This window comes from Rhinatrema bivittatum, chromosome 8 (genome assembly GCF_901001135.1).
Source record: "Rhinatrema bivittatum chromosome 8, aRhiBiv1.1, whole genome shotgun sequence".
Lineage (NCBI taxonomy): Eukaryota > Metazoa > Chordata > Amphibia > Gymnophiona > Rhinatrematidae > Rhinatrema > Rhinatrema bivittatum.
The window spans coordinates 22,704,946-22,725,576 of record NC_042622.1 but is presented as its reverse complement, the minus strand read 5'-3'; the positions used below and the strand labels follow the sequence as shown (position 1 = coordinate 22,725,576).

Sequence of the window (20,631 nt, the reverse complement as noted above, 5' to 3'; positions counted from 1 at the left end):
ACGTCTGCAGGGAATGCGGAAAAGCAATTAAATAAGCGAATAACAGAGTTGGCAATACTACAGGAAAACAGTGCGGGAGACTACAACTAATTGAGGCTGAGCCTAAATAAGCATATCACCGAACTTATTAAAATACAGAAGGCAGAGCTATTATTAGGCCAAATATAAACGAAAGGACTCAACTAAATAATTAGATAACAAAGCGAGCCAAACTAGGTGGCAACCTAGTAATCAATACTGGTGATTAATGCAGCAAAGGGTACAGTGGAGAGTTCATTCAGAAAGAAGTGACACTTGTATTGCATAAATAAATCTGGGTTTAATTTATAAGCGCTCCGTTGCGTGTTGGTGGCGTTCCTTTTGTTACTTGGTAGTAGCTGAGCTCTTTCAGTAGCAGACACACTAAAGAGTTAATACTTGATCCAAAGTAGGGGTCACATTTTAGGCCTTAGCAAGTGCACACTAGTGCATGGAGGGTAACATATTACAATATTTTTCTGTGTGCCCGCTGAAGCCCAATTTGCATATGATAGCCCTTCATTTATATGTAGGAAGCCACTAATTTTAGTGCATACCTGCTAATGTCTTCTGGCCCCAGTTGAGTGTGCATGTTAGTGCTTAAGAACATAAGAAATTACCATAATGGGTCAGACCAAGGGTCCATCAAGCCCAACATCCTGTTTCCAACAGTGGCCAATCCAGGCTACAAGTAGCTGGCAAGTACCCAAACACTAAGTATATTCCATGCTACTGATGCCAGTATTAGCAGTGGCTATTTTCTAAGTCAACTTGATTAATAGCAGGTAATGGACTTCTCCAAGAACTTATCCAAACCTTTTTTAAAACCAGTTACACTAACTGCACTAATCACATCCTCTGGCAACAAATTCCAGAGCTTAATTGTGCGTTGAGTGAAAAAGAACTTTCTCTGATTAGTTTTAAATGTGCCACATGCTAACTTCATGGAGTGCCCCCTAGTCCTTCTTTTATCCGAAAGAGTAAATAACCAATTCACATTTACCCGTTCTAGACCTCTCATGATTTTAAAGACCTCTATCATATCCTCCCTCAGCCGTCTCTTCTCCAAGCTGAAAAGTCCTAACCTCTTTAGTCTTTCCTCATAGGGGAGCTGTTCCATCCCCTTTATCATTTTGGTAGCCCTTCTCTGTACCTTCTCCATCGCAATTATATCTTTTTTGAGATGCGGCGACCAGAATTATACACAGTACTCAAGGTGTGATCTCACCATGGAGCAATATAGAGGCATTATGACATTCTCCGTTTTATTCACCATTCCCTTCCTAATAATTCCTAAAATTCGGTTTGCTTTTTTGACTGCCACAGCACACTGAACCGACAATTTCAATGTGTTATCCACTATGACGCCTAGATCTCTTTCTTGGGTTGTAGCTCCTAATATGGAACCTAACATTGTGTAACTATAACATGGGTTATATTTCTTATATTTCCCTATATGCATCGCCTTGCACTTTATACTCAAGCCCCATTATGGTGAATTATGTCATCAGGGGCCACTTCAAACTATTTGCTTGACTTCAGTGTGGTTGCACTTCTTGACTTTATTTGCTGGACAAGTAGAAGATGTGACGTTCTAGAGAGCCTCGATTCAACACCCCCTATGGATTTCTTTTCAAAATGTGCCAACTTTGCCCACTGCCTGTGGCCTCCCCCCCCCCCCCACTAACTTTGAAAAGTGGAAGAGTCTGACACCCCCCCTTCATAGACACAAAGTTCAGTGCTGCTGTATCTAGCCATGCTGAAGGGGAACATGCACACACAAACACAAACTGTAATGCACACAAACATTTTACCATCTCATAAACCTCTCTGTACTATTGAGCCAAAGCTAAAAATAAAACAAAAATTAACACATCTGCTTGGTTGATTATTTTCCAAGGAATAAAGCTGACTAGTGCAGATGCCTATTGGCTATAGCTGCTCAACTCCTTTTGGGCTCGATCATGGAGGATTGGTGGCTCAGCAGCCATAATCAGGACTAGAATTCCCACAACAACTTTCCAGCAGTTGACATGGTGACCTCCTCTTGCCCGCAGTGTTTCCAGCCTACATGAACGTTTTATAGTGCCTCACCTTTTCAAATGCTCTCGACTTTGCAGTGGGTCTGTGTAAGCATAATATGTCTGTCAAGAAATGCCCAGTCATACAGGGAGTGATGCTTGCTAACATAATTGTTTAGTAGTAAAACACTGAAAGCATACTTAATGGTCTGATCTTAATAACCATTCAACCAACACTACAGTTCCTACAAACTTGAGCCCCAGAAATATTTGGCCAAGATGCTTTTTTTTTTAATTTGAGAACATCAGGACTGCAGCAGTAATATGCAGTGTGTCTCCATGGTGAGCTTAGCTTTCGGTAAATTCTGTGCGCCAAAATATGAGGCGTGCCATCAACATCCTTCCCAGCTTGAGCTGGACTTACACAGAAGTACAGAATAGGACAAGGGTCCTAAGGCTCCTCTAGGCTGCCCGGATCACTTCCTGTTACAGTGCCATGGACCCAGTTGATTTCTTTCCCTCGATATCTTTCCAGCTCTGTGCTTATCCCAGACTTTTCTGAATTCTGTTATTGTTTTTTTTCTCTCTTCACCACCTCCACCAGGAGGCTGCTCCATGCATCCACCACCCTTTCTGTGAAGAAAGATTTCCTAATGTTATTGCCAAGCCTTCCCCCTTTGAGCCATGGGACTGATGTTGGTACAGCTAATGAGGACATGAATGAATAACAAATTCATTTGAGGGGCTGGGTAGGGTGGGAAAGGCTATGCGGATCATTTGGGGGTGCAGCATGGAGGTCTTCTCCTGAATCTTCCTGTCCCAGTGACTCTGCTTTGGAGATGCGTTTTCATTTTGCCCTCGGCTTTTGGATCCATTGCAACTTTTCTGTTCCTTCTGTCTCGCTCTATTTACAGATTTGAATGTGCAACAAACAGGAAGGAGCTTGTGTATACAAAATGCCTTTCGTTCCTTTCATCTCATCCTTTACACTTGGCTCAGGCTTGAAGTTCATCTAAAGGCTGTCATGCATCTGCACACAGCTGGTCAGGTCAGCATTCTGCTCCTAGCATGGGCCTGAGAGTTTCCGACTTCCTGCCTGAAAGGGGGGGTGGGTGAAGGGGGATAAAGGAACTTCACATTGGTATGAAAAGCAGAAATCTGCACTGGAGTCATAATGTGACTTTAGGGGACATGGGAATAAGTGCCTGGTAAGCAGAAACTATGTGGTTAAGGAAGCAGATGATATTGCCTTTAAAATATGGTTACCAGATGCTTACAAGACTTTGGAGAGCTCTTTGGGTTATTTTACTTCTATCCTAATGAACTTTGGGTCCTGTAGACTTGCCTGGTTTTGACCTATCAGGATTCAAATTTTCAGAGTAATAAATATATATCACACACAGTACAGTGGATATCCAGGAAACCAGACCATGTTCCTAAGCTCTGAACTGAAAACCATTGCAATAGGCATAGAAGTTACTATAATGAGAAATTACTACTTACCTGATAATTTCCATTTCTTTATAACAGTCAGATTAATCCAGAACCAGTGGGTTATGCACCTCTACCAGCAAATGGAGACAGAGCAAATTGATGTCACAGTATATATAGCCCTGCAGTGACATCAGCCCTCCAGTATTCTCTGCAAAAGCAACCATGGACAGACTCAAAAAACTTGATTAAAAACAAACAACCAATTCCGTACTCAAACAACAAGAAAACCCTGAGCTCAGACAAGCAATGTATTAACACTAGTCTAGGGACTGGATTAACACTTACCAGTAATCCATGGAAACACTTAGCCATGCAGGAGGATGATAGCCCAATCATTCAGCAGCTGAGGGCGGGAAGCTGGATTCATCTGTCTATCCTAAAGAAAAGGAAATAATCAAGTAAGTAGTAATTTCTCATTTCTTAGCATCCAGACAGATAAATCCAGAACCAGTGGGATGTACCCAAGCTACTCCTGAATAGGTGGTCCAGTCAAAACTGCACGTACAAAGGCTGCGTCCTCCCCGGCCTGCACATCCAGACGATAATACCTGGGAAAGGTGGGTAAGGGGGACCACGTCACAGCTTGGCAAATGTCGACAGGAGACAACAATCTAACCTCCACCCATGACACTGCCTGAGCCCCAGTGGAATGAGCCCTAACCTGAGTGGGCAATGGCTTTTCAGCCACCACATATGTGGCCGTGACCACTTCCTTAATCCAGCAAGCTATTGTTGCTTGCGAAGCTGGTTCACCCTGTTTTCCTCCACCAAAGGACGAACAAGTGATCCGTCTTTCAGAAAGGTTAAGAAACCTCCAAATATCTCACGACATGTCTCTTGACATACAAGGTATGCAACAAGCAATATTTCTCTGCTTCTCTTTCCTTATCCAAGGATGGTAAGGAAATGGACTGATTCAAGTGAAAATCTGAGACTGCTTTAGGCAAGAAGGAAGGAACAGTAAGCATCTGTATTACCCCTGGAGTCACCTGAAGGAACAGCTCCTGACAAGACAAGGCCTGCAGCTTGGAAATTTGACATGCAGCACAAATCGCCACCAGAAACACCGTTTTCAAGGTCAATAATGGCAAGGAAAGGCTACACAGCAGTCGAAACATAAGGCCCACCAAGAAATCCAACACCAGGTTAAGTCTCCACAAAAGAACCAGTAACCGCAAGGGAGGAAAAAGATGCTTCACTCCCCTCAGAAAATGGTCCACATCAGGATGAGACGATAAGGATCCACCGTTCACCTGGCCCCTGAAACGAGCAAGAGCCGCTACCTGTACCTTCAGGGAATTAAAGGCCAACCCTTTATTCAATCCATCCTGTAAAAATTCCAAAATGAGCGGGATCCCAACTTTGATCTTCACACCAAGCCTCAAATACTCGCTAAACCTGCACATAGGCTAAGGAAGTGGAGAACTTTCTTGCTCATAGCAAAGTGGCAATCACCGCAGAAGAATATCCATGCTTCAACAAGTGAGCCCTCTCAAGGGCAATACCATAAGACAAAACAGAGTCGGATCTTTGTGAAGGACAGGCTCCTGCTGCAACAGGTTCCTGTATGGTGAAAAACAAAGGTGGTGGGGGGGGGTTCCACCAGGAGTCTTCGCAGATCTGCATACCATGGTCTTGTGGGCAAAACTTGTGTACCAAAAGCACCATCCCACTGTGGCCTTCAATCCTTCGAACCATTCTTTCTAATAGGGGTCATGGGGGAAAGGCATACAGCAGTTTACCTTCTGGCCAGACCTGCAGGAGAGCATCAATCCCCAAGGACTTCGGATCTCTCCTGAGACTGACGAATCAAGGAACCTCCACATTGCGAGAAGTCACCAGCAGGTCTATAAACGGAAGAACCCCAGCGATCCACTATCAGCTGGAATGCCTCGTCCGACAATACACATTCTCCTGGGTCCAAACTCTCCCTGCTGAGAAAGTCTGCTCTTACATTGTCTTTTCCTGCAATGAGATGGTTGTCGACTGCTTTTGGCAGTCACCACCCAACCAAATTCCTGCAACAAGGAAATCACCTTGCAGGTCACCAGACTGCTCTCTTCCAGAAACTTGGCCCGAATCAACCAGTCTTCTAAATACGGGTGTACAAGGATCCCATCCTTTCTCAGTTCTGCTGCCACTACCGCCATAATCTTGGAAAAGGGTCTGGGAGCAGTGACTAGACCAAAAGGCAGTGCCAGAAACAGATAATGGCACCCCAATACCACAAAAAGCAGAAAACATTGGTGTTCCAATCGTATAGGAATATGGGCGTTACACCTTGGACAGATCCAAGGAGATCAGAAATTCTGCCGATCCTTCTTGGGCACAACAAAATAAATGGAATATCAACCCATATTTTGAGCTATGGGCATTGAAACCAGAGCCCTCAAACTGAAGATCCTTGACAGTGTACTCTTGACTGCCTGCTTCTTCTGCGGAGAGTGATAGGGAGACACCATGAACATGTATTGAGGAATACTGTGAAACTCGATTCGATGTAATCTCGACCTACCTCTGATAAAAGAGAGAGAGGCACGCTCTATCTCCTTTTCCCTGGGCTGAGTCCACAAAGATTCATTGAGAGGCTCGGGATGTTCCACTACCCGAGCCTGTTCCCCGCTTGGGCTGACTGGGACAAAAGTACTGAGACATGCCAAAAGGCTGAGTCCTCTGAAAGGTCACCCCCCTGTAGGGACAAAACCGCCTGGAACCCCTGAGATGACCCCTCATAGCAAAGGGGCATGGTGACTGCTTCTTATCCTCCGGCAATCAAGGAACCGGGAAGTGTTACTAGCTTCTTCAACTCGCTCCCAAACAAGAGCGATCCTTTAAAAGGCAATTTCGTAAGATTAGCTTTGGAGATCACATCGGCTGCCCAATTTCTCAGCCATAACTGACGCCTGGCTGCTATTACTGAAGCCACTCTTTTGACCGAGGTGCAGAACAAATCGCAGCCTTCATCTGCTAAAAAGGCGGCAGGTTCCATATCTGCCCTGGAATTCACTCCAGAGTCATCAACCTCCTCAAAGAGAAGCAAGCAAGAGCAAGCCACCAGGGAACAACAGGAAGCCGTCTGCAATGTCATTGCCACTTCTTCAAATGCTTGCTTAAGGATGGCCTCAATCCTTCTATCATGCACATCCTTCAAGGCCGCTCCTCCCTCCACAGGGATGGTTGTCTGTTTAGAGATGGCATAGACAAGCACATCCACTTTCAGAAAACGCAGATGCTCTCTCACCACTAGGGGGTATAGGCCTTCCAAGGTCCGACCCCCTTTAAAATTTGCCTCCGAGGTATCCCATTCAAGATCAATCAGTTATTGAATGGCCTCCATAACTGGGGAAAAAACAAGAGGCTTTACGCAAAGAAACCAAAACGGAATTTCTCTTTGGCTCAGACATGGAATCTGCCCCAGGTACTCCCAGCATCTGCAATGTCTGGGAAATCAGAGTCAGCAATTCATCTCTATGAAAGAACCTCAACATAGTTCTATACGGTTCCAGCTCCAGAGGGATTTCCCCATCCTCCCGGAAGTCAGGATCTTCCTCTTCATCAGTGCCATCTGGATTTCCGTCAGAAACACCTGCAGCTTGAGGTATACTTCGGCGCTTAAACATACCGGAAGAGGGAGAGGCCACCACCTGAGGATCTGCACTGACACGCGTGGACAGCACTGAGGACTGCGCCTGAAGGAAGGATTGCAATCCTTGAAAAAAATTCTACCCAAGAAAAGGCAGAAGCATCCATGCCAAGACCAGGAGGCACTTGTGAAGGCTCACTGAACTACCATCCCCTGCTGAGGAATCAGTCAAAGGAGGTCCAAGGTCATGGGGCCTTCCTGACATATCCCTTAACCAGGCCATCATCAGGCTGGAAAGAACCAGTCTTAGTTCAATCGGAGGAAGATAATTCTCTCTGAGCCTCTAAGCAGCGCTGGCATAAGTTAGAGCAGCAGTTCTCAACCAGTGTGTCGCCAAGCACATGCAGGAGTGTCACCACACTTCCCGGTCCCCCCACTGACCCCAGCTGCTCCCCCTGCCCCAGTGAAATAGGAACTCATCCTCCATTCGGGCTTGAAATGCTGATAGCCCGGGCGGAATGCAGCAGGAGAGCTGGAGTCAGCGGCACCTGCATGGTCTCTTCTTCCTGGCCCCCACAACCTGGAAGAGGAAGTGGTGAGCAGCGACTGCGTGCGTGGAAGAAGAAGAGACCATACTAGTGTGTGCATCATCGGCCCAAAGACGAGAGACGCAGCCTGAAGAAGAGCGGCGCAGAGCAAAAGAGGAGCAAAGTCAGCCCCCACGGCCGAAGGGAGTCCTTTCTCGAGGCCGCAAGGGATGGAAGTAGAGGAGGCTGCTGCTGTTGCTAGTTCGGTGGGGGGAGAGAAATAGTGATTGAGTGAGCAAGCATATGTATTTGAGATCCTGTGTGTGTGTGAGACAGAGAGAGACAGCATGTATGTGAGTGATTGAGAGCCTGTATGTGCAAGTGTGTGATTGGAAACCTGTTTGTGTGAAAGAGTATGTGTGTGTGATAGAAAGCCTGTGTATGATTGAGAGCCTGTGTGTGAGAGAGATCATGGATGTAAGTGTATGATTGAGAACTTGTATGTGTAAGTGAGAGAGATCATGTGTATGTATGATTAAGAGTTTATGTGTATAAATAAGAGAGAGAGCATGTGTAAGTTCCTGTTCACTGTACACCGACGTGATATCTTTGATGAGCGGCGGTATATAAAAAATTATAAATAAATAAATAAATGTGTGTTTGTGTGTGATTGAGAGCCGGTTTAGGTGAGAGAGCATGAGAGTATGTGATTGAGAGCCTGTGTGTAAGTGAGAGAAAGAGAGAGCATGTATGTGTGATTGAAAGCCTGTGCTTGTGTAAGTGTGAAAAGACAGACAGCATGTGTGAAAATGTGTGATTAAGAGCCTATATAAGTGAGAGAGAGAGCATGTGTATATGTGAGTGAATGAGGGCCTGTGTGAGAGAGAGAGAGAGCTTGTGTGTGACTGAGAGAGAGGAGAAAGTTGCAAGCAAACCATCCCTCCTCCTGCCAATTCAAAACAATCTCAGGACACCTGGATATCAAATGTTCCCAGGTATGCAAAGCAAAATATTTTTTAATCCTTATTTTTCATTATTGGGTCTTTGTGTCTGTTGTTTTGAAATATTTTATTGGTATCTGGAAATTTTTGATATGAGTTTTTAATTATTGAATATTCCATTCATCAGCTATTTGAAATAATCTGTTCTTTTTATTATTATGGTTTTACTGCTATTGATTTTATATTTCTTGATTTGTTTTGAGGACTTGTTTTGAGGACATATATATTTTTCCTTTGCTACACTGCATACAGAGACTCTGGCTTGTTGCAGTTTCCAGTTCAGTTTTTGTCTGCATGCTTCTAGTTATGCGTTTTGGTCTCTTTATTTTTTGTTAGGTGAGGATCAGCACATGTGATTCAGGTGAGGTTTTCTGCTGGCGTGTAGTTTCTATGTAGGGCTTTATAACAGCCTGACTTGGTCCGTTTTCCTAATAGGAGGTGTATTGGTGTCTTAAGGCCTGGTGTAATATTTTCAGTGTTGCCTTTTCTTAGGTAAGGTGGTTACTGTTTGAGTGCTGGAAATTGGTGCTGTTTTGGTATGGGATGTTTACTATTTGTTCAGTTTCTGTTTGGACAGGGTACTTTTCTTTCCCTTGTGTCATTCTTAACAATAAAAATAATACTGGACCTTTATTTTTTATTTCCACCATGAATTGTAATGAGCAGTGTGTCACACGTGTGAGCATGGGCTGTCAGGTGTGTAACGATGGGAAAAAGTTTGAGAACCACCGAGTTAGAGGGCCCTTCAGGCTGAGGTGCCCTAATTTGACAGGTAGCACAGAGAGAAAGGCACTTAGGTTTCTTAGCCACTGGCGCCATTAATCCATCAGTACGCTTAACAGGAGACTGAAGATGTGCATCCAGCCGAAGTCCCACTGAAACAAAATTTATGTGCACAAAAATTTTAAGAGTGCCAAGTTTGTGCGCCAGAAAGCTAAGCGCACCTTTACTGCTCGAAACGACGCGCACAACTGATATGCGAGAAAGTGAGCACACAGGCAACGTGCACCAATCAGATGCACGGGATGCACTTGCGCACACCAATGATCCTGTAGAGGGCAGCCAACTGCACAGAAAAAAGCGAGCAAAAAACGCAGCTGCGGCCTTCCACACGGCGCTCAAAAAAAGAAGCCTAATGGTGGGGGCCTAGCTCAAAAGGACCACTCAACCCGCCAGGCTGCCCGGTTCCCCTAATCCCCACAGGAGCAGGAACGCACGTCGAGACGGTGCACTGAGCACAGAAACTGATAGTCCTAAACTACCCTCTCCACTTTGTCTCTGACTGTTTCTTTCTTTTTTATAAAACACTTACTTGAACGCAACCCTTCCTGGCTGAGTACAGAGACGGCGTCCAGCTGCAGGGGGAGAGGGCATATGCTGTCACCGCCATGCTTGGCCTCTTGCACCTGCTGCTTTTAAGCTATACAATCAGTTAAGTCCACACCGGCTAAAAAAACAGTTATCGGACCAAGGCATACATCTGAGGGACCACGGAAATCACCTCAGGAATTCTCAACTGGGGGAGGGACCATTTGGTATCACCACAGGAGAGCGGGGCAATTAATTTTCTTTTGCAAATTCTCCTTCTAAAAACTGAAGCAATCCCTAGTAAGGAGATGCACGTCCACCTTCTGCTGGAGACGGAGAATAGTGGCAGGCTGATGTCACTGCAGGAGTATATTAACTGTGCTGTCAAGATTGCTCCATCTCCATCTGCTGGTAGAGGTGTGTAACCCACTGGTTCTGGATTCATCTGTCTGGACGCAAATAAAATTAAAATCTCTGAACTCTAGGAGAAACTTCCATGTATTCAAATATGGATCAATGTTTTTGCTTGTCACAGTAGTTATAATGATGCCTTGTTTTCCAGAGAACTAGAACAATCCTTAGAATACACCCTCTTATTTTGGAGGATTGAACACACAGCAGAGCTGTACTTGACCACTGTGATAAAGACAGCCATCTTGGTAAAGAGTAACCCAACATAGATCATCTTATGTGACTTCCAATGGCTGTCTTGCTGTGATCTAGCAAATCACTCAGAGACTCACAGTATCCAGAATCACTGCCCAACTACAGGGCCAATATAATCAGAGCACAATTCAGCGCACAAAACATTTTTAAACTCCTGCTTCAGTAAGCTAATGGTATGCTATGCAGCCGGTGTGAAAAAAAAAAGTGAATCCAAAAATGTGCAAAAGAGATTGCTCAGCAGGCATAAAAACATGATTTTTAATGCATATAATATGATTTATGTGCCCAAAGACTTGCTTTTTGGGCTGAAAGCATTTTTTCTGTTCATAAATCATATTTTACCTGCAGAAAACATGCTGTGTGCGCACAGAGCATATTTTTGGCACATAACTCTCTGCGTCCAGGTTGCAACACGAAAACCTGAGCTACTCCCCATAGACTAAACTAGCCTTGGAAACTTTACTACACCCTCTAACTAGAAGTTGTGTTTTCTTAGTGCTGGAAACTTGAGTTACGAGGTGCCCCTTCTCTGCACTGGGGGGAGGGATAATAGCTAATTTCTTCATTACCATCAAATTTATATTGAGGACGTATATTTTTCATTCACAAACCTCCTTCCTGCATCAACAGTAAAGCAGCTGAAAGCACTCGTTTTTCGCAGTTATGTTTTATAGTTTTGGTTTAATTTTGTTTTTGTGATTTTATTGTAATTTTTATTTGTTATTGTTTAACACGTTATTCACTTCATGAATTTTCATAAAAGGTGGAATGTATACCTTTTTAATAAATAACTAAATAAACTGTGCACTCAGGGTGACTTGCCAAGGATCACAGAGACAGTGGTAGAGAGGGGGATTTGAACTCGGTCCCCGGGATTGCTCTTGGCATGCAGTTAAATGTTCTCGCAGTGAGATGTGTCTCTGTCCTTTGCAACCCAGATTGTTTAGAATTGGAACTCTACATTAGTCTCGGATTTCCTGACACATTCTCGTTACACCTGCTTTCTCAAACTATATCTGGTCACCCTGTGGTCAAAAAAAAAAGAAATCATTAGAATTTGACAAAGAGTCAGCTTCTGTGCCAAGCAGAGAAATAAACCCCCATTGTCACGAGCCTTGCACGAATGCAAGGACGACAGCTTTTAAAGGGATTCAGTAGGAACAGCAAATGTCAGGTGGGCAGCTGAGTGGCCAGCATATTTATGAAATGAGGTTCAGAAACAGGATACGATGGCAGCTGAAGACGGTAAAGCCCGTCCAGTCCACCCAGTTCCGTTTTTTGGTGCAGCTCCCTAGGCTCCAATTCATCTCTTCGAGTTTCCCCTTCCCTCCGTCCTAGCTGGGATCCTCCTCTGCGCTCATCGGGTTTTCAGCACAGTGACGAAAGGGTGGGCAAGCGCTGGCTTCTCGCCCTTTAAGTCTGAGCTCACATCCCGGCAGGCGCATGCTCGTTGTGCTTCCCCTGCCTAATTCCCGGGGCTGGGAATGTCAGGAGAGTGAATCTTGCCTATGCAAAAACAGATAATGAGGGCCATGGCCTCTGTGATGGGACTGATAATGGATTGTGGGATGCGGATTGTGGGATGCGGAGTGGGGAAGGGGAAGGGGAAGGGGAGGGAAAGGGCCGCTGTGAAAATCTGCCCACAAGGGCTCGTTTGGTTTTCCCAAGACACCAGTGTGATTATCTTTATGTGCCAAAGCGGACAACTCATTTTCCCATGACACTTCCTGCCCTGCATTTTGGCAAGTGCGACAATAAAACGATAATGAAGTGCCGCTCAGTGCTTTGGGCTTAAGGGAAAGTTGTGTTTCGAAGCATTTGAGCAGTGCAGTTGTTCCCTAAGCCTGCTGCTGGCTAACCGCAAACACAAAGGAAATTAAAAAAAACCCCCAAGTTACCATTTCTATTAATAGGGAACCAAGAGAGAGTGCAGCGAGCTTGCAAGATAAAAGAGAAGCTGATGGCACGGCGCCGTGCATCCTGCAGCCCACAAGAACTTTTCCAGGGATCACGAATGGGAGAGGCTCCTAGATGAGCCTTACTACAGGGGAACGCAGGACTCTTCTCACAGTCCTCTTTACAAGATGCAGCTGTAGACTTGGGCATCTGGAGACAATTATTTGGGGCCTATAAAATGAAACAGGGATGGACAAAAATAAAATCAGGTTGCATGGGTATGTTATTTAATCAATCCTAAATGTAAAAAGGGAAGGGGGGAAATTTACACGCTCCCTTCCCTCCCATTGAGAAGAGGGTAGAGCGTTCCTGCCCCAGGTAGAGATGTGCCACACAGAGCGTCTCCTCCAAGGAGATCATCTCATTAGGTGACCAGATCTGTCCCTTTCTCCACCCACCTAGCCAACCCCATTCATGAGGGGGCGCGCTGTCCAGTCTTACTCTACCTTTCTATCTCTGTGCACCAAAAACTGCTTGTGTTGTCAACATTCGGTCCACTTTTCCATATCCAACTGCCAAGAGGTGCCTGGGGTCCTTTCCCCACAGCCCTGAAACGTCGGCCCTCAAAGGCCAGTCCAGTTGTCAGTTAGAGAGGCTCAAAGGTTATTTCCAGACCTCACCATAGAAATGCCTTATCCGTAGGAAAGAAAAAAGCTGCATTAAGGGTAAAACTAACCCCTTGTTTTTGTTTGTAAAAATTATGGTTGAGAGAACTCAAATGTGCATGCACAGTCTTGTGCGTAAGTTCTTAGCTTACTGTCGCAAACCACTGGAGTTGGAATGGAGATGACAGAGAACAGTTGGTGCAAGAATTGTTAGAGGAAGTGCTCGGAGTGGATTTTTAATACAAAAGTTGCCGCATAATAGTTCTGTATTTCTTTGCAATAATTCGTATTCCGCCTATTTCCAGAACCTATTCTAGGGGGGATTCCAAGAAACATCAACAATATCTGATAACAGACAACATAAAATCGACCAATAAAACAGTGAAACATAATTCAAAAATAAAACACAGTAATAAAATGTAAACGGCTTCATATAAAATAGATCAAACCGAACTAGCATTATCAACAAATTCTTGAACACCTTATAGTCGCCCTCTTGACGTAAAGACAATGGCACGCTATTCTATAAGCTAGGAGCAGCAGTGGAAAAAGCATAACTGCATGTCTCCATGAAGCGGATCTTTCTTCTATCGGGGGCCTACAAGAAAAAGAAATGCTCCGTACTCAGCGCCCTTAAAGGACGATACCAAACCAAAAAGTCTTTCAAACAAAAAGGGCTACCATTGTGCAAAAACCCTGAAAGTTAAAAACTTAAATGTTATTTTTTCGTCAATGGGACGGCGGAGTAAAATCGTGTGGGGCGCAGCCGAAGACCAAGAGGAGCTGCAGAGCTGTCCACGGGCACTTGTGGAAGGCCCACGATAATAATCGTCGTTACTCTGGATCATTTGTATCTGGGAAGCTTGAAGGTGAATGTGCTCTAATCGGATACAGTTACCAGTTTTCACTCAAGTAAAGCTAGGGGTCCTTGGTTTTATCCAAATTTAGGTTGTGGTTTAATATTTATTTATTTATTTAGAAACTTTTATATACCGGTATTTGTGGGGACATCATACCGGTTCACATAGTAACTGAAAGATTGGAAAATACATTGCAACAGGGGAAAGTAACTGGGCGGGGGGAAGAACAGAAAGGCAGTAGGAAGGATAGGAGAACAAGAAGGTAATAACCAAAACAATTTACAATGAAAGTCTCCTTAATATAAGGAGAGGGTAGTCACCTGAAAGGGGACTACGGGGGGAGTGGAAGGAGTTATTCTGTGTAGGCATGGTTGAACAGGAGAGTTTTTAATTTCTTTTTGAATTTAAATGCACAGGGTTCAAGTCGCATGTGGACAGGTAGTGTATTCCAGAGAACGGGCCCGGCAATAGAGATGGCACGGTCACGGGTGGAGGAGAGATGAGCCAGTTTCAAGGATTGAACGTGTAGGGTGCCTTTGTTGGTAGATCTGGTGGCTCGGGTGGACAGTGGGGCAGTGAGAGGGAGGTCGAGCCAGTTGGAGTTGTGGGAGTAAATGGACTTGTGAATTATAGTCAAAGTTTTGTAGTGTATACGGGACATTATGGGGAGCCAATGTAAATCCTTGAGGATAGGGGTAATATGGTCGTGTTTGCGTGTGTTTGTAATGAGTCTTGCAGTAGCATTTTGCAGAAGTTGAAGGGGTTTGATAGAAGACAATGGGAGCCCTAAGAGGAGGGCATTACAGTAATCTAGCTTGGAGGTGAAGAACAAGAACCCAGCTGTCAGTACTGTTTGTGTTAGGGGAGTATTTTACTTTCCATTTGGAAAATGTGCTTTGCAGCTGGGAGTTAAAACTCGGGACAGCTGAGGAAAGAAAGAGAGTCCTGCCTGTGTTTGGGCCCATCTTTTGCACTTGGTTATATTTTTCACTTTATCCAATGACTGTATTGAGATAATTGGAATAAAAAGACACAGAAGCAGGCGACGATGCTGAGCAAGCACTGTATTTAAATGTATTTGATTTATATTCTACTGTGTGGTACTCCCAAGCAGATTATATTCAGGTATTTCCCTATCCCCACAGGGTTTAAAATCTTAAGTTTTAGTACCTGAGGCAATGGCGGGTACAGTGATTTGCCCAAGGTCACAAGGAGCAGCAGTGGGGTTTGAAGCCTGGTTTCCCTGGTTCATTGCCCGGTTCTGTGATTACAAGGCTACTCCGCCACTTCTGCCTCAAGTCTTTTGCTCCCCTGGGGAGAGCCAAGACCGAGGATAGCAAGGGGGAGGGAATCAGGCATTGCGTAGTGGCGACACCTAGTGGCCAGGAACCCTGGTGCATGTCCTCAGAACTGAGCTAAGGGAAGCTGGGAGGGGATAGGAAATAAGGGAAGCAATTTCTGGATAGTTGCAAATGAAGGCTCAAGGCGCCAAAACTGGGTCAAAACAAAAAGAAGGACAGAAGCATTCATGTAGCTTAGCTGGTCTCACCTCTCTGAAGAAACAACTGTGCAAAGCATATTGGACCCTCAATAGACGACTACCAATGTATTCTTTTCAGCTAGCCTTCCCTTGAAATTGGGTGGCCTGGGTATTTTTCCTCTTTGACATTTTAGTTTAATTTACTGATTTTTGTATTGTATAATTGTATGTCTTTTTATGCTTTTGTTGTGTGTGTTTCCTTGTACATCCCTTAATATGGTTTATCCCCATATAGGTGGTTTATAAAAACCTAAAAATAAATAAGGGTGTGATTGACAGAAGCTTTTCTCTCCTCCGTTGTGTCTCTATAGGAAATAAAGCTTAGAAATTAACTTTCAAACAATTGCATGTGGTGGCACATACGCATGTATATTTTTTACTCAAAGCATAATTAAGCTCTGGAATTCATTGCCAGAGGATGTGGTGAAAGCTATTAGTGTAGCTGCATTTAAAAAAAATTTGGACAAGTTCCTGGAAGAAAAGTCCACAAACCATTATTAAGGTGAAGTTGCAGAAATCCGCTTCTTATCCCAGAGATAAGCGGCCTGAAATCTGTCTACCCTTTGGGATCCTGCCAGGTACTTGTGGCCTGAATTGGCCACTGTTGGAAACAGGATACTGGGCTTGATAGACCTTTGCTCCGACCCAGAATAACAAGTCATATGTTTTTATATGGCTGCGGGCAGATCTATGCAAGTATTTTATAACCCATGTGTATGATAATCACAACATAATGCATATGTAGGCTTATGTGCAAATACTTGCAATGCTTCAAAAGGACACATATAGGGGTAGATTTTAAAAGGGTTACGCGCATAAGTTATGCGCGTAACCCTTTCAAAACCTCCCTGCGCGTGCCGAGCCTATTTTGCATAGGCTCGGCGGCGCACGCAAGCCCCGGGACGCACGTAAGTCCCAGGTCTTTGCTAGGGGGCGTGTCAGGGGGGTGGCGCAACGTTCCGGGGGGCATGTCGGGGCATGGTGCCGGTCCAGGGGCGTGGCCGAGACCTCCGAAATTGCTCCCGGGCCGGGGAAACACTCGGCAGCGGCCGATGGGTGCAGGCGTAACTTTCACGATAAAGGTAGGGGGGGTGTAGATAGTGCTGGGGGGGTGGGTCAGGTAGGGGAAGAGAGGGGAAGGTGGGGGGAGGCCGAGGGAACGGGCAGCGCGTGCAGGGCTCGGCGCGTGCAAGGTGCACAAATGTGCACCCCTTGCGCGCACCGACCCCAGATTTCATAAGATACGCGTGGCTACGCACATATCTTATAAAATCCGGCGTACTTTTGTTTGCGCCTGGTGCGCGAACAAAAGTACGCACGGGCGTACATTTATAAAATCTACCCAATAATGCAGAGAATGTGCGTACATTTCCTACCTATTTTAAAAATATACATGGGTTTATTTTATACATGAAAATAAAGTAGGATTTACTCGCATATATCGGGATTTAGTTGTATAGGTTGGCCAATTTGAAGACATGTGCGTGTAATTGGAATTACCAGTTTTACTAATTAGTCCCATCGATTCGCCCAGGTCTTTGAGACCCTCCTGGTTCTTCAGCCTGAACTCTCCATAGTGTATTTATAAATATACAGTTTTATAACATGAGCGTGTATATGCACGCATGTTATAAAACAGCCTGATTATGTACAAGAAATTTTAAGTGGGTGCGCGCCTGTACGTGCAAATGCCGCTTCTAGCATGTAAGTGGGAGGGATTTTAAAAGATGCGCGCCAATGTCATTGTCAGTTTTCCCAGTTCATTCCCAGTTTGCCCAGGTAAGGGACAGGTTTTCCAACATCTAGTTTAACAGCCTCCCTTCCCCCCTTAAAATCCCGCTGATCTGTCTAGATTTTTTTGTTTTATAAGCTACACGTCATCCACGGCAGAAGTGACGTGACGTGGCAGGGGACCCCCAGTGAGCGCCAATGCGCGTAAGTATTTATGCGTTGATTTCAAGTTTAAATCCATGAGCACCCATTCCCGGCCCCTTTTTTAAAAGTTTCATTTGTGCGCACAGTGGCAAGTAGTTGCGATTCTGGGTGGCTTATAAAATATGCTCGGCACATGCCAGCCCAACATGTTCGCACATCCCCTAATTTCAAAAGCGTCGGGCTTTTAAAATTCATCTTTAAGTGTCTTTTAAAACTGCAATTTCTGCATGCAAGTGTTGGCCCCTCAACGACCTAAGTTGGAGAGCGCTGAATTTAATAGACTGATGGGCGCTGTAGAGTACGTCAATCAGTGCCCATCCAGAGCTTCCAATTTCAACATCCACCTGAACCCCCCCATCAGCATCACCGGGTCCCAAAGGGCGGTGTTTAAAGACTGCAGATCCCACCTGCAGCACCGAGGACCTGAACTGTTAAGGGTCTTTGGCAGAATGGGAGAAAAATCTCAACGGATCAGGCCAGGTAAGGCCAAAAAAATTGTGATTTTTGGTCTTAAACCCTAACAGCAATGCTGGCTGCCCTGCTCTCCTTCATCGGGTGCATATGATGGGTTGGATCATGATGAGAAATCCCATCTGAATGAGCCAGAGAAACTGGGAGTAGAACTAAAACCCCTCGCTGGAGCTTTGCGGACTGTGGATGAGGTTTAAGAGTTCAATTAGGAAGAGAAATCTCTGAAGTCCTGTACTGAAAAGGCTCTGAGCACGTCCTTGCCCTCCTGTGATGGAGAAATCATATTCTAACATGGTAGGAAACGCATTTAGAGGACAGAGTCATTTAGCTTTCCCACATAAAGTCCGTGCTTTTGCTACTTTGATGGAAACCCTTCCTGTCGCTATAGAGAAAGCCTTGTGATTGCACTTGTTAGTCCACCTGAGTGCATGGAATTAAGGTTAACGGACAAAAAAAAAAATAAAGTGCTACCTTTTTATTGGACTAATTTCATACATTCCTTGACTGCGGGAGGGGCATTAATCCTCCCTTCCTCAGGAGCAAACAGCATGGGCAGATCAGAGCAAGAGATGAAGCTACCAGGAAATAGAAATGAATCATAAAGTTATATTAAAATGGAAGTGTGAAAAGCATGGGGGGAGGTGTTAAGTCTGATAAGAAGGGGACGGAAAGGCAGTTTAGAAAAACCTGTGGCTACAGAAATATTCTTAGGGCTGCTGCTTCTGTATGCCCGCATCAGCACAGACCCCCGAGTAGCTGAGGGGGGGGGGGGGGGGCCTGTCGCTGTCTGTCCGTCTGTCTCTGGCAGCTGCCGAACCCCATGTAACATAGAGAGGCCATTGTCTAACGCCCTCCTAGAGAAGGAGTTTGTGCCCCCAGCAATGGGTCACTTTCAGTAGCTGAACTGGCAAATGGATTCTGTCCTCTCGCTCTTTCCAACCAGCTGTTGCTCTAAGCAAATGCTCCAGCTAAAATTAAAAGGGATCCGATTCCCGCTGCACATGCCGTTCAAACACTGCTTGCACTTTCTGGCCCACAACGCATCTTGGGTATTTCTACACATTTTCATGGGAAAATGAGTTGATCTAGATTTCAAGAAGAAAATTAAAGGTCAAGCTTATGATATTAACCCCCTCCCCCACCCTTTTAACTCTTCTCTTTGCACAGTAGATGACAGTGAGGGTGGCATGTTTGGTTTTGGATTCAATGATTTTTCTGTTTGTTGACGACTTCTTACTGCACTATCCAGTGACCACAGACGTGACCTTCTGAATCAGTCCTGGTCCCCTACCTCCATCCCCCCCACCATTACATCAATCCTCTCATTCCTCTAAGAAGAGCAAGGAACTAGGTGTGCCTAGATGAAATGGGAGTAAATCCAGGGCTGGATCTGCCTGTCCCAGATGACCAGTTCACCACACTGTCTCAGTATGGACAGACTGTTACTATTTAGGATCTTGTTTTACAATAAAGCTGTACCGGTCCGTGTTGTTCAGCAGAACACACTAACACTTACCCTTCTCTGTTGTTATAAAAAGTTCTTCAAATTTCCTCTGCAGTTCTGGAGAATCCCTGGCAGCAGCCACATCTGAAACAACATCTCATGGAATGGGCTCTCGTTGGTTCCTGGAGTACATGATGCCATCGGCTGTCAGTATTTACAAACAGAATCCGGTTGGGGTCAACATTCAAAGCCATGTAGCCGAATAATGCACAAGTTATCACTCCGACCTTACCGCCCTTGCATGGCTTACCAGTACCGTGGAGGATTCAGTGCATAAGTTGCTTCGTAATGAATCGATGCATTTACAGAGCTTGGGCATGCCGAGATCAGCCGGGAAGAATTTGTTTGAGGTTCCATCTCCAGAAATGGCACATTTGGGTGTAACAAGGGAAAGAGCATTTTCTGTTTCTGCACGTTCCAGCTCTTTTCAGAAAGCGTTAAAGACCTCTCTCTTCACGCACGCTTTCAGTGAGAGAGTCTCTACTGGATTGAAATAACATCAGAGCATGTTACAGCTTGTTGTGTCGGTTCTGCCATGTGTCCTCTGCTTTTTATCCTGATTTTATTTTTTATTATTGTACCATGTGTATTTCCTTTGGTGTGTTCCATACGTAATCCGCTGTGAACATAACATGAATGAGTGCAGAATGTTAATATTTTAAAGGAAGTTATGCGAGGTCAGTTTATCCACAGATAGCTAAGATTTAGAAAGATGTGTTGGGGGCGTCTCAGGGTAGGGACAAGTTGGCAGAATCACTTATCCAGCCCACTCAGATATTTATAGCTAGCCGAATAGGTTATTCCACTATCCCTGGACTTGCCTGAGAGCAGGCCTAAATTACCCGGGAACGCGTGCATGGATAACTTTACCCTTAGCCGGTTCTATTCAAAAGAATATAGCCAATTAAGTGCCAAGCAGCAGTAAACAAGAAAGAAAGAAGAAAAAAAAGTTTGCAGGCCTAGTGGCCCTATCATTGCACCCATCCAAGCTTCAAATACTGGGCCCTACCGGGCTGAGTCTGCAGTGTAAGGAAGGTGGACCCTTGGTTGGCACAGCCTAGAAAGTGAACCCCCCCCCCCCCCCCCAGGCCACACTGACAGCTGGTGAACGTGCCCTGGGATGGGACTGGGTCTGGAGCTTT

General features: G+C 45.0%; 1 protein-coding gene and 1 long non-coding RNA gene across 3 annotated transcripts in view; one reads left to right on the top strand and one right to left on the bottom strand.

Moving 5' to 3' along the window:
- LOC115096336 overlaps positions 1 to 20,631 on the bottom strand; it is a 128,799-nt gene that overhangs the window by 44,232 nt on the left and 63,936 nt on the right. The window contains exon 3 of the long non-coding RNA XR_003858040.1: positions 19,502 to 20,108. This is a non-coding gene — a long non-coding RNA (uncharacterized LOC115096336). The remainder of the gene's footprint in view (positions 1 to 19,501; positions 20,109 to 20,631) is intronic.
- Positions 1 to 20,631, top strand: part of CASS4 (Cas scaffold protein family member 4) — a 110,904-nt gene that overhangs the window by 44,300 nt on the left and 45,973 nt on the right. The window lies entirely within an intron of this gene.